Below are 9,980 nucleotides of genomic sequence, written 5' to 3' on the forward strand. Positions count from 1 at the left end.
TAAGTGAGGCTGTGTAGTCAAGGCTTTGCCCCTTAGTGCTGTATACAGATCATTGTACATCTGTCCCTGCCTTGTGCTCTACACTACACTCCTCCTTCCTGTGAAAGATGGCCATGATGAACTAGGAATTTTCCATGTCTAGTCAACACAAATTCTAACATACCCACCAAGATAATGGTTTGTTTGATATTCCCCAAATGCTGTGCTGCTGTTGGGGCTTTTGTGAAATATTCAGGTGAATTGCTAATTAAATGAAACCTACCGCAATGGCTGCTCATCTGGATAGGTATATATTATTTTGATACACACATATGAAAGGGGTGAGAGGTACCCATCCATTTCCATCCTCCCTTAATAATGACCATATACATACACATAAAAAGGAAAAGGAGACAATGAAATTCTATGTCAGAAGAAAAATCTCTCAGGGGGAAAACGCAAGGTTCTTTAAAAATGCCCTCACCCACTCATACTGGCATGCTTCATCATTAGGCGTGTTACAACATCCCTGCGCAGACCAACTCCGGGGATGGAGCAATGGGTAATGGGGAAGACAATACACACATATATAGAGGAATCATCTGTGCAGAAAATGATCTAATTAAAACTACCTTGGGGATGTCCCTGTTCCTCTTTAATACTGGGTCCCCATATAGGATGAAATGAATAACGGTGATGAAGTGGATCTATTAGTGCTCCTTTATCCCAACTATCTGCTATCTCATCGACATGTTTTGGCTGGTATCCATCGCTCATCTGGGTCGTTTGGCCTTCCTCAGGACTAAAGACCCCAAACTTTTATCCACCCCTTTTATTTAGTCAGTATCAAGTGGGTGGAAGTATTTTTTCCAACATGCAGTGACCTTACTTGTAACTCCTATGTAACCACATTTGGAGTGATCCTGAAATGACAAAAATATGAATAAAACAATTGTCATTTTCCAAATAAGGGTGCACTAAATAAGCAAACAAACCATTTTGTCTCCGGTTCGAACTTTCTACCTCTGACAATACCCACTAATTTTCCCATTAAAAGAAATCATTTTTGCCCGTATATCTCTGTTGGCAACCATCCCATCACCGCATAAACTCCACATAGAAGTGAGGGTCAAGGGAATAGTTTGTGAAATGCAAAATATGTAGCTTACCAAGTCTCAATAAGATATTCCACGAAACTGGGGTGCAAGCAGGAGCTTCTCCCTGTAGTCACATACTGTTGTTTGGAGTAAAAGCATATGAATCGCACCATCAATGCATCACTTATACATCATTCATTTCCTGGCATAGTACACATATAGAGCCAAATGTACGACTCACCAATTTGCGACTCACAAATTACGTCGCATTTGCAACTCACAAATTGAAATGTATAACAGTGTCTCAGACACTGTTTGCGATTTCTAAAGGGGTCGCAAATTGCATGCCTCATGAATAATAATGAGGCAGGCGCAATTTGCGACCCCGTTAGGAAGGCTAGCACTCCCAGGGATGTTGGCCTGCTGGGGTCTGCAGACCACCATGTTTGGGACTGCTTTTAAATGCAGCAGGTTTTTTTTGTTTTAAATACAGCCCGTTTTCTGTAAAGGAAAACGGGCTACATTTGAAATAGAAAAATGAAACTTTTCAGTTTCATTTCTTTAAGGGCAGGCAGTGGTCCCTGGGACCACTGCCTGCTCTTAAAAATATTTTTTAACATACTCACAAAAGGGAAGGGGTCCCATGGGGACCCCTTCCCTTTTGTGAGTGGTTTACCAGCTACTTGAAGCAGGTGGTAAACTGCGAGTGTTTTGAGGCCGCAAATACGGTCGCAAAACAATTGTACATGGCATGGTGACTCGCTATTAGGAAGGGGTGCTCCTTTCTAATAGCAGGAGCCACAAATGCTATTTTGCGAGTCAGTGACTCGCAAAATAGCATTTGTACATGCCATTGCCCTTTTTTGAAGTCGCAAACGGGAGGATCTCTCGCTTGCGGCCGCAAAAAAGGGTCATACATCTGGCCCATGGTCCCGTAGAGCTGTTCAACTAATCATTATCATATCCATGTCAATAGTGCTTGTTGATGGCAGTGCATGAGTACTACAGTAAGAGGAGATATATGTATGTAGTGGCCCAAATATATGAGCAACTTGTGGATACCCGTAGGTGAGTTCTGTTTGTCAGACTGCTTAGTATGGGCGTAACCTAGTTGATCCTGCTGCCACACGTCCTATATGCACCATTCCTGGCAGACACTTGCCCTTAATCCCATTGATATGTGTATGCCAGGCACGTTATAGCGTTCTGTGAAAAACAAAGGAGCGTGAATGTTACTAAATAGTACCCATCGTTATTTTGCCGTCACTGGTTATCCTTCATGTGTATTTAAAGGGAACAGCTCGTAATTCCCAAGTCACCTGCTGCGATGTGTCTCAAACACTCAGGCGTTTCCTATATGTACGTCTGAATCCCTATGTAACAGAAGGACACTGCACATATGGGCCCCAACCCCTGCATTCTATAGCACCCTTAATACAGATCTGGAGTCCAGGATGCCCTGCTTGCAGTTAAAGACACTCACGTTTTCAAGGGAAGGATGCCTCTCAGTCTTGCCGCTCACTGCCCTCTGAATGTGCAGTGAGAATAGGACACCACCCTTTTAAGGGGGAACACCAATGGGGAGCTCAGATGTGCCGATCACATGGCCCCCTGGAGGTTGGACGACTGCAGCCTTTCTAGTGATGACTCAATGGTCGCCGCCATCTTAGAACTAGTCCCCTGGGCTCTTGGTAACAGTATATTGTGTCTGAACTCTATTAATCTTGCCTCTATACTGCTGGGTTAGATGCATACGTCATCTGTATGCTGTTAGACCCAACAGTTTCTGGCTGGCTGGGACGCATCAAAGCCAAACCGAATCCACAGCCCTAGTTGCATGAGTACGATACACTTGTCCGATAGCCTGTGCCCACCCTTGGGTAGCTAGGAACAGAGCAGTCACGCTTATCCTCAGGGTCAAAGTGTAAATTACAGGCACAACACCACCCTCACAACACCCTGTGGACGCTACAATAAGACTCCTCACTGTATGTATAAAACATTGGTCTTTGTATTGCACACACATTGAAATCAAAATTACATACACATTGGATATATGTGTTACAATTATAGGCACTTGTTGAACGCTCTCATTAGCAGCAGAATTGTATCAACATATATGTACTAGTCATAGGTATTCACCTGCCCGTTATCCCCTCAGCTTCATAAGCAACATAAACCTATGCGTGTACTTCCCCTAGGTGTTCACGTTGAAAACAATCCCTCCCACATCAAAAGAGACAGAGACATATATGCAGGCTGTTCAGAGGTATTCCACTTTCCCGCTAACACATTAGCATAGAACACAACATTCCTAATATTGAATACCCCGTACAGTTGTAATGGTCAAGAAATCACAGGTTTTGACTATGCCTCTTGACCCAGCTCGTCAGCCCCTCAAACTACACCAGCCAACGATACAAGTTCCACCCACTGGTGACACTTTGATTAGATTGTCAGGACCACCTAAAGTGGAAGGAAGCAGTTACTTGGTTTCATCCCTCCAGATTAGGCCTTCAGGCACCCAGCAGCACCTTCATGAGTGCGGAATTACTATCTACCCCGACAGGCAAAAGACTGTGACACCGGAAGCTGGCGTGCTTCCAAATTTGAGAAATGTTTCCCCTCAGGCAGACGTGTGAGCTGCAGTTGCTCCAGGCAGCCAGCAGTGGGTGCACACAAGGCACAACGAGACCCCTCTGGTCCAATCACAATATTCTCAACAACAGAGTACCATGTGGCGTGGGTCCGGAGAGAGGGAGCCGGCGACCTTTGATGGAGGCCGCAATGTCAAGCACTGCCGTCCTTCCAATCTGGAGTTCAGAGACAGTGTAGGCTTCCAGCTCGGGTCCCTCAGATTCGGCAAACGTCCCCCAACACACCTTGGACATCACACACTATCAAGTGTGTGCTAGCACAGGTTTCCAGTTGCAAGCACTGGTCCCTTGGACTCTGCAAACTTCCCTACCACTCCTTCAACTCCTCAAATTCTGCATCCCAGGTTGTCTGCTGATCTTTACAAGCATACTCGTCTGCACAGTGTGATTACGGTGTACGTCAGGACGGTCCTTGTCCCGACCGACAATCACTTCCACCCATTTCTACCGTACCCTGCACTGTCCTTACGATCTTGTGGAAACAGGGAGATCTTTTCTGCACCCTGGAATCCTGTGGACTTGAGGCCAGCCAACTGGCCCTTGGAGAGTGCTTAGATACCCAGGCCATGACAGTTGACAATTGGCTGAAGACCAGCAACATCCAGGCAAAATCCACAAAGTGGCAGTCCCCTTCCTGGAGCACGACAAGCCCCAGGCTACAATAAGTCTGAGGATAATCCAGTTGCTGTCCCTCCTGCCCCAATGGTTCCTTATGTCGATCTCCCAGCATCGAACCAGTGTAGTATGGTTCCAATCCTAACAGCGCCTCTCTCTCCTGAGGGCAGAGACCCAGTAGTTATACCCACAATGGCCTGTGAATATGAGATCAGTTGAAAAGGGGACCTGTGAAATGCACAGGCCCTCTCTAAAGTTTGTCCTGTCTGCCATACTACCCTGGGAGGCTTGATCCATATATTTAGTGGGGCTAAGACCCTGCCCCTTGGAATGCAGGTCCCAATTCCACCCCACTCGTATCCATTTCTGGAAGGGCCCCCAGAATCAGAGGTCTGCAGTTTACTTTGAGCCCCTAGTTTATGGCCTTCTATCAGGAATGCAAAGATGTATCTGTCTGCCCTGCACCCAGATGTGGATTGGAGACAGGCTGAGAGGCAAACAGAGCCACAAGCACAGAAATGCTCACTTTCCCAAAGTGGCATTTCCACATTAGTAATGTTGAATCCACTCGCAAGACCAGAGAGGATTTGCCATTACTAACTCATCTATATAAAACACTATTCTACTATTATTCTGCAAATAGGAAATACTGCTTTTCACTGGTCCCCATGTTAATCAATGCGAGAAGCAGGTCCCACTGTACCAAATACGTCATACGGTGCCATGCACTACCAGTGCATGTAGCGCACATGCCCTGCCTCTTCCCGACACCACACCCTGCCCCCAGGGAGTACTCTGATGTAGCGAGAGACACGCAGAACCTTGACTAGTAGCTTTTTAAATACCAAGACGAGTAACAGTAACCTGCACACACAGGCCCCGTCTGGGCAAACCTGTGGCACGTTTGAAGAGCTACCTCCGTGGGTGGCACAACCAGTGCTGCAGGCCCATTGAGGAGCATTTCAGTTACATGCCCTGGGTATATTCATTGCCACTAACCAAAAGGCTTAGAAGCTAACTCAAATGTGCCAATCATGTATACACCAATCACCAGTATGTATATGACAAGCATAGCGCTTTGGCACTGAATGGCAATGTCAAAAGGGCTCAAAGTCCTAAGGCCATCACATAGTTCCGCGGAATACCAGAAGAGACAAAAGCAAAAAGTCAAGGGAAAGCACACTAGAAATGGCCATTTCCAACATACGCATATTACTATTCCTATTCCTAAATGATTGTGGAACAGAATAAAAGGATTTGTTGCATAATGGAAGTGTCCAATCACTACATGCCTATTATTATACTCCTAAGTATGTGGACTAAAGGAAATTCAACTGGTGCCAGGGAATATCATAGTTGAATTCAATTACATGGCTATGTATGTAACAAAAAGCATTGTCTACCTTCTGCTTTGTCCCTGCCATCTTGGATATGTAGGGGAAACATCTCGGTCCCTAGTGACTCCATTGACTGAACAACGTTCTGCCATTTGCTCCAAGAAAATCGCTGCACCTCTTGTGAGACACTTTCTTGAATTGGGACATACACCTGAAGATATACATTGCCTCATCCTGGAGAAAATTAACCAAAACCCAGGATGCGATCCAGATGAAATCAGAAAGCTTAGAGAGGTATTTTGGATTCTCACACTTGACACGTTTACCAATGGACTTAACCAAGACATTCCGTGGGAATAAGCCATTCGATACAACACAGGCTAATCTGGCTCCTACATATATCTTATCCCTCTATATGACACTAGATACACAGGGCATGTGTCCTACATAACAAATGACATGGTATAGGGCTCTATTCCATGTATATTTACTATCAGAAAGTCTAGATCATATGATAGCCCTGGACTGCACTTTCCTCGTAGGGTCTCTAAGTGTAGTAAGTATATTGAACATGTTTCATGTTCCTCTTCTTCGTTGCATTACTGTACCTCCTTCAGATCATCTGAGATAGATTCTTTCTTTTGCTAAGTTCTTAGTGATTTACAACTTAATGAGAAATTCTCGCATTTATCAACTATATTTAACTTTTTTTATGTACATCTGATGATTCTTGTACTCTTTTTCCCATTATCTCTTAGGCGCCATCATCCACTTTGGCATGGCCACCACGTTAGTAGCACTTTCGCTTTGCACTGCTTCCGACCTTGTGACTTCTCACATGACTCGCTGTTTCTGATTAATTATTTCCATCTCCCCATTGGCGTTTGTTGTTCAGACGGCATCCAGCTGCTGACTTCCTTCGAATCTGGATTATCGTGTGGCTATCTTGTTACGTAACTTGTCAGTTCTTTGCTATTTTACTTTCCATTAGCATTATAAGTATTTCTTATTATACCATGACTCCTTGGATCTTGTATCTTTCTGTTGTCACAGACAGTCTCCAAACCCTCAAGATACGAACATGCATTACATTGTGAGTGGGTCAAGTACCGCCGATCTATGAATAAAATATTCTTGGTCCATTCTTACTACAATTATATAATCTGTAAGTATTCATTCACTATTTAGGCATTATTTAGAATATATGTTATCATGTTTCTTTTCATATGTGCACGTTCAGTTGCCTCTACATGATACATTTGACGTTTCCCTTACTAGGCCTCTATTCTTGAATTACCCCGCAGAGTGTATATAACTGGTACTATGTCCGGTGCTTGCACCACTTTCTAGCTGTGCCCACATGTCTATTGTGGTACACTTGCAGCATCCCTCAGCTATTTGTAGGATACAGCCACTTTTGGTTGAAGTCCACACCGTGGCACATAATTCGTATAACCAAACTTATAATTTGGTGACCATTAGTCATTTGGGTAGGGCCTTCCAGGCTTAATTTTTATGTTTTCTCATTATCTAGTTTTTTCCAACATTATTAACTATCACAGTATCTATTTAGGAACTTCTAGAGAGCTAGTCTCTTGGGACCAAGTTTTGCCATATTTAAGCATAACCCAACGCTACACACCTGCGCATCAATCATCATTGAAAGTTGTAAGGTATAGTTATAATGCACATATTATACACCATTATATTTTGCTCCTAGCAAGGGCATAGTGTCATTTTTATTCTTTCTCTGTATCTTAACAGATATATTCTTATACATTATGTCCCATTGTTCTGTCTCCACCATCAGACTGAAGCGGCATCCACAAATTTAGGTACCAAATTTCCAAATTTTCTTCCTGAAGGGTCTGATAGCTACTGGCTGACACCCATACACTGGGCATTTCAACTTCATTGGGTCTCCTCTTGGTCACGTTGCAAGCTATTCTGCCCTCTGCATGCTAAATGACACATGTGATTCTTTGGTCTAAAAGTGGATGTTGATTCACCATTTCACTTGCACCCTCTGGTAAAGTCGTAGCTTTCTATTTTGGCGTGCTTTGGTTTCTTTCCTCCTTCCCAATTATCACTATGGGCTCTTTCCCACACCTACCAATCCCCAGATGTGAAGCACATTTCATTTCTGTCACAAATGTTTTAAAGAAAATAAAAAACATTTTTTGTAGGGACTACATACATGTTTTCTTATCCACAGATATTTGAGATAACTACATGTGGCTTTTCCTGAGGAAGGCACTCTCGTGCCGAAACATGCATAGATACCATCTAGGTTCTAGCCACTGATTGCAGTCTGAATGAATCAATATTTATCCGATATTGGATACTGTTAAATATTATTGGTTATTAGCCATACATGACGATATCATATGCTATATAAAGAGAATAGTTTATGAGAACCATATATTATGCATAATGAAAAATCAGTAGACACTCTTATGTGGATTATGTCATAGGCCACACTTATGCATTTTATTTACTTTTCGTTTTTTTGTAGAATATGTTCTCAGAGTGTCTGCTGATTTGAATGAAGTATGCCTGTGGATAGTTTTTATTGCTCATATTTATTTTATCATTCTAATAAAATCAACTTTTGTAATTGTTTATAAAATGATGTGTTTGTCCCTTTATGTGCATGTATGAAACATTGTCACATTTTTTGAGTATATTTAAATTGCCCTAGGATTTCATTACAAGACCGGAGACTACAATTATGCAAATACCTTTATTTTCTGCCCAAACATGCAGCCCTTTAAAGAATGTTAATACATCATAAAAGAAAAGAATGTTCATAACACCAAAAATAGACAGTGCACACTCCCATATTTCTCTACTATTCGCTGCTCCTGGCACAGCTAAGTATCTCTCTTCAATCATTGCATTATTGCTATTGGTTATTAACGTTGTATTGGTTATTAACATTGTATTTTTATATAATTCTTAGACAACTCACCTTTGATATTACCTTCAGTTTAATACTTGTATTAACCTTTTTAGTTGTAGCAGATTCTAACCCTGTCCAATTTATGGCAGGGCCAGGTAGGTGCCTGGTTTAGTCTTTACCTTTAGTTTAATTCCTAAGGTCTTTTTTCAATCCATTTATGTCGTTAACTTCGTTTTTTATAAAATGACAAGCGTATTTCATTGCGTGCCACTTACCGGCTTTATTGTAAAATGTATTGCCCATGCTTCGTGGGTCCTCGCTGGCCGTGTTAATTCTGGCAGGGCCCCAGACTCCGGCATCATTCTATTCATATTTCATGCCTGAATTGAACCGACAAAATCACGCTAGCATGATTTAACAGGGCCGCGTCTCCTAGCAACCTCCTAGGAGACACGAGGGAAACTTCTTCCTGTTACAGCACGCGCGTCCTTAGTGACGTGTGGCATGGCAAGGCTGAAGGAGGTCTCCGTTTCGGCAGGCGTGTTACTATGGTTACAGTTCAACGCTCAAGCTCGTAACTGTGCCTGCTGAGAGTGGGACGCCTCCTCATCAAACACTGTGCTTTTCATTGAATTCCTTGTATATTTCCTTTAACGTGACGCCACCCGGTGGGCTCAGGTAATAATTGGCCTTGTTTATTTAAAAAAAAAAAAATAAGAGGTTTAAAGGGAAAAGAATATCCCTTGACTTAAGGTGTAAAGGAAAAAAAGTCCCTTTGAAAGGGTTTGGGGTATACATTATCCACTCTTCAATCTTCTAACTGTGAGTAAGCCTTGAGGGCAATTTTGTTAATTCCACCCTTATATTAAAATGGACGTCAATAATCCCCAACAGCTCCCTAAGGAGGCGCTTATGGGAGATAGCCTTAAGAGGTTCCTAGAGGAAGAACTTAGGTCTTCCGTTAAGGAGGCGGTGGACGCCATATTAGCCAAGAGGAAGAGGGTGTCCTTCATTGAGAAGAATTACTTTTCTCTCTCTGACGGAGAGTCCCCTGCTACCTCTGGACCCCTGAAGAGGGGGAAGGTTTCCCACAAGAAGAAACACTTGGAGGATGCATCCACCCATACTAATGATTTTGGTAGCCCCCGCACTACAATAGATAATGGTGCTCATAGCAGCACAAAAGATAAAGCCCAACATATTGGGACTTTGAGAAAAGTTGCCCGTAGCGCCATGAGAGAAAAAAGTAACCTTCATGGTACAAATGATATTGAATACACTTTTAATTCACAATCTGAATCCCCAGGGTTTGAGGAGTTGGACATGGACAAATTTATTTTCGATCCTCTACAGAATCTTGACCAAGATCTGGAACAACCTTCCACTTCTTCGT

The sequence above is a fragment of the Triturus cristatus genome, chromosome 9 (assembly GCF_964204655.1).
Source record: "Triturus cristatus chromosome 9, aTriCri1.1, whole genome shotgun sequence".
Taxonomy (NCBI): Eukaryota; Metazoa; Chordata; class Amphibia; order Caudata; family Salamandridae; genus Triturus; species Triturus cristatus.